The sequence below is a fragment of the Galeopterus variegatus genome, unplaced genomic scaffold (genome assembly GCF_000696425.1).
Source record: "Galeopterus variegatus unplaced genomic scaffold, G_variegatus-3.0.2 Scaffold4761, whole genome shotgun sequence".
NCBI lineage: Eukaryota > Metazoa > Chordata > Mammalia > Dermoptera > Cynocephalidae > Galeopterus > Galeopterus variegatus.
In genome coordinates, this window is record NW_007730872.1 from 114,797 (window position 1) to 118,587 (window position 3,791).

Below are 3,791 nucleotides of genomic sequence, written 5' to 3' on the forward strand. Positions count from 1 at the left end.
TTGGGGTTTTGTAAGGTAACTTTGGCTAGGGAGGTGACTTGTCTCTGTAAGGCAGACAGGGATTCGGCTGTGGAGGTGAGGGCTTTTTCAAGTTTGGTATTAATGTCCTTTACCGCCCATAGAGTATGTCCCAAGGCCCCTCCCGACAGGCAGGTTGAAATAATTGACGTTGTTAAGGACATTCCCACCAGGACTGGGAGAAAGGTGGCTCGACGCTGTCTTGTGGTTGGATGGAAAAGGTAGAAAAGCTCTGAGTGGGACTAGAGGGTTAGCTGGGAAACGACAGTAACTAGGAAGCAGAGGGTGGAGATATTAGTAAAAACAAAATTGGAAAGGGTTCCGTTACACCAAAAAAAGATGCCTGGTGTGGTTACTGTGTGGTTTGTGATGGTGGAATTTGTAGTGCAATGGTGTAAGAAGATGGATGGGAGAGCGGATGATCCCAAAATACAGTGGTAAGGCACTCAGGAGTAGTTGGAGGTGTTATCAGGGTTCCACAGAGGAACATTGGGAAGGCTGAGGGGTGCATGGGAGGAAGTGGAGGAGAATGAGGTAATGTTCACAGGGACAGCAGCCAGAAGTGGGTGCAGCAGAGATGCGCAAAGGAAGCAATTGTTAGGAGGGGTAGAGTTGAGGAGAGTCTGGTTGAGGAAAGCAATGGTTTCAGAAATAATTTGTTGCCAAGTGTAAATGTGGGGGGGGGGCTGGTTGGCGGCGTTTATTGCTGAGGAAAGGGTTTCTTCTTGTTGAGAGATGTGAGTATGTACATTGGACAAGGGATCAGGCACGAAAGTGTATTCACGGGTGATGTGGACTTGTCCGCAAGGGAGAGAAGCATAGCCATTGCAGTAGAAGAATCCAACCACTACCCCAGCCCACCTAGAGTCCTAGGGGTCCTTAATGTTAAGTTGGTAAGAGTTTCCCATACTGCGCTGAAATACTTGGCCTCCTGCACCTATCAGCGAGTCGTGGATTTTGTACGACCAGTACGGGCATCCCCCATAAGTGTCTGGCCACCACCTGCAGGACTCTTGAGTCTGGTCAAACATAAAGCATAGGTATGGGCAGGAAGATTGAGTGATCAGCTTACTGTTTGTAAGTGGGATAGTGATGGCACTTTGGCATCCAGCTACAGAACAGTCCACCGTGGAAGGGAGTTGACTGGTGGTGACCTTGTTTCTCTGTATAGGTTTCTCGTACTGTGAACCTCCAGACGTATGAGGATTTAGAAGTACCTACAGAAGTACCTACTAGGTACAGCGAGAGAAACAGGATGGCGTTAATGGGAGTGATCATTGTTCCTATACTGGAGGGAGACTTGGGAGTCGGGATAGGCAGAGCTTGAGAGGGTTAGAGGGGTGAGGAGTGCAGGCAAAGGCATTATTTTGTTGAAGGGTTAGGTGTGGTGGAAGATGGCGGTGGAGCCGGTGAGGCAGAAAATGGTGGGGAGGAAGAAGATGGCAGTGGAGTGGGTTGTGGGGATTCAGGGGCAGACGGAACTACAGAAGGAGGGGGTCTGTACGGAGGAGGTTCATCCGCAGGGTCAAAACCATCAGAAGTAGGGAATGACGGAGGCGGTGAGGACAGAGGGGGGTTGGAAGCAAGGAGAACCTGGGAGGGAGAACAGGTAGGGAGGGATTTGGGGCAAGTGGGCAACATAGGGAATCTCCTTCCATTTTCTCTGGCACTGGCAGAGGTTAAACAAATCTCAGAGAATATCAGGGTCTAGTGTGCCTTCTGGTGGCCATTTGTTTTGATTATCTAATTGGTATTGGGGCCACTCTTGTGTGCAGAGCTTTATAAGAAGCTTAGGCTTGATATTGGGTTCTAAAGACAAAGTGTTGTGGTTTTTTATAAGACATTGAAGGGGGGAGTCCGCTAAAGGTGACAAGGGGGAAGCTCCCATGTTCAGGCAGGAAGGAGAGAAGAAGCTAGGGAGGTGGAGAAGAGAGAATCCTTTGGCCGGTGGGAGGGAAAGACACAAATATAGAGGGCGTCCCCACTATAATGTGCCAGTCCCGGAGGTTCAGAGATGAACCAGGAGGGAGGAAGGTATAAGTCGTCACTTAATCTTCCGTCACCTTGGCAAGGGCGAGTGCCCGGAGGCTCGAAGGAACCCGGCACCAGGATTTTCAGGAGCCCTGGGCTCGGAGAAACAGAAACAGTAAATTGAAAGAGAAAGTGAGAGAATGGGAGCTTTGCCCTGCAAGGATCACCTTTCACTTTGGGTTGGGAGAGGAGTAGAATGTGGACGGTCTGGTGTGACAAGGGAGTATTTAGGGGTCCACTGAGGCCCTGAAGGCCATAGTGGGGCGTACTGCCCCTGTTAGGTCTGGATGCCGAAGGGGTAGTCCTAGTTTAAAATGGCACCTCTAAAGGGAGACTTACGTTTAGATGAGCCAGTGGTGGGTGCGGGAAGCCAGCGCCAGAGAAAATGGATGAGGGTGAAGCGTCAGCAGCGGGAACCACTGAGAGAGTGAAGGAGATCCGAGAAGGAGTCCCCTCGGGTAAGGGGTGAGCTCCTCCCAGGTTTCGGTACCAATGAAGGAGGCACGGACAGATGAAGGAGGCACGGACAGATGAAGGAGGCACGCGAGACCCGGGCTGACAATTCACCAGAGAAGTTCCGCTTTACGCGTATATTTATAGGGAGCTGCGTTCCGGGTTTGGATGGGGGATGGATGGGGCGATAGCTGATTGGACAGGGCTGGGCGGGAGGTGAGCTTTGACCTGTGACTGGTTGAGGTTTGGTGCCGGCGGGCTTGTCTACTGCAGAGAAGAACCCGGAAGGGCGCCATATTGCCAGGGAGTGTCCCCCGCCTGGGTGCCTACGGTATCCTTACAGTGGGAACAAGGCTGCCTGATGCTTTGGGGGCTCATATGCCCAATTGTGCTCGGGATGCAGGACTTGGAGTCAAAGAAGATTATTTTGGAGGTTTAAGACATAATGTCTGCCCTGCTGGGTTTTGGACTTGTTTGGGGCCTGTTTTTCCTTTCTTCTGGCCTATTCCTCCCTTTTGGAATGGGAAAGTATACCCAATGTCTGTTTCACCATTGTACCTTGGCAGTAGATAAATTTGGTTTTGTTTTTCAGGTTCACAGCTGGAAGGACTTTTGCTTTTGGTCTCAGATGAGACTTTGGACTTTGGACTTTTAAGTTGGTGCTGGAGCAAGCTAAGACTTTTGAGATTGTTGGGATAGAATGATTGTATTTTGCATGTGAGAGGGACATGAGTTTTGGGGGACCAGGGGCGGAATGATGGAGTTTGGATGTGTTGCCCCCTCCAAAACTCACGTGGAAATTTGATCTCCAATGTGGCAGTGTTGGAAACTGACTGAGTCTTGGGGGCGGATCCCTGATGAATGGATTAATGCTCTCCCTGGGGGGAGGGGAGATTAATGAGTGAGTTCTCACTCTATTAGTTCCCATGAGAGCTCGTTGCTTAAAAAGACCCTGGCACCTTCTCTCTCTCTCTTGCTTCCTGTCACCATGTGATCTGCTTGTACCCGCTGGCTCCCTGCCACTTTCCGCCATGAGTAGAAGCAGCCTGAGGCCTGTGCCAGACGCAGCTGTCCCAGAATCATAAGCCAAATAAACCTCTTTTCTTTATAAATTACCCAGTCTCTGGTATTTCTGTTACAGCAACACAAAACAGACTACAGCATCCCCTATGCAGTATACTTTGCCTCTCATAATCACACAACCAGGAATACCACTGCAGAGAGCAAGGATTCTTAGCTTGGAGCTACTGACAGGCTTCGGGACATGTGAGCACCAGGAATTGTGTTTT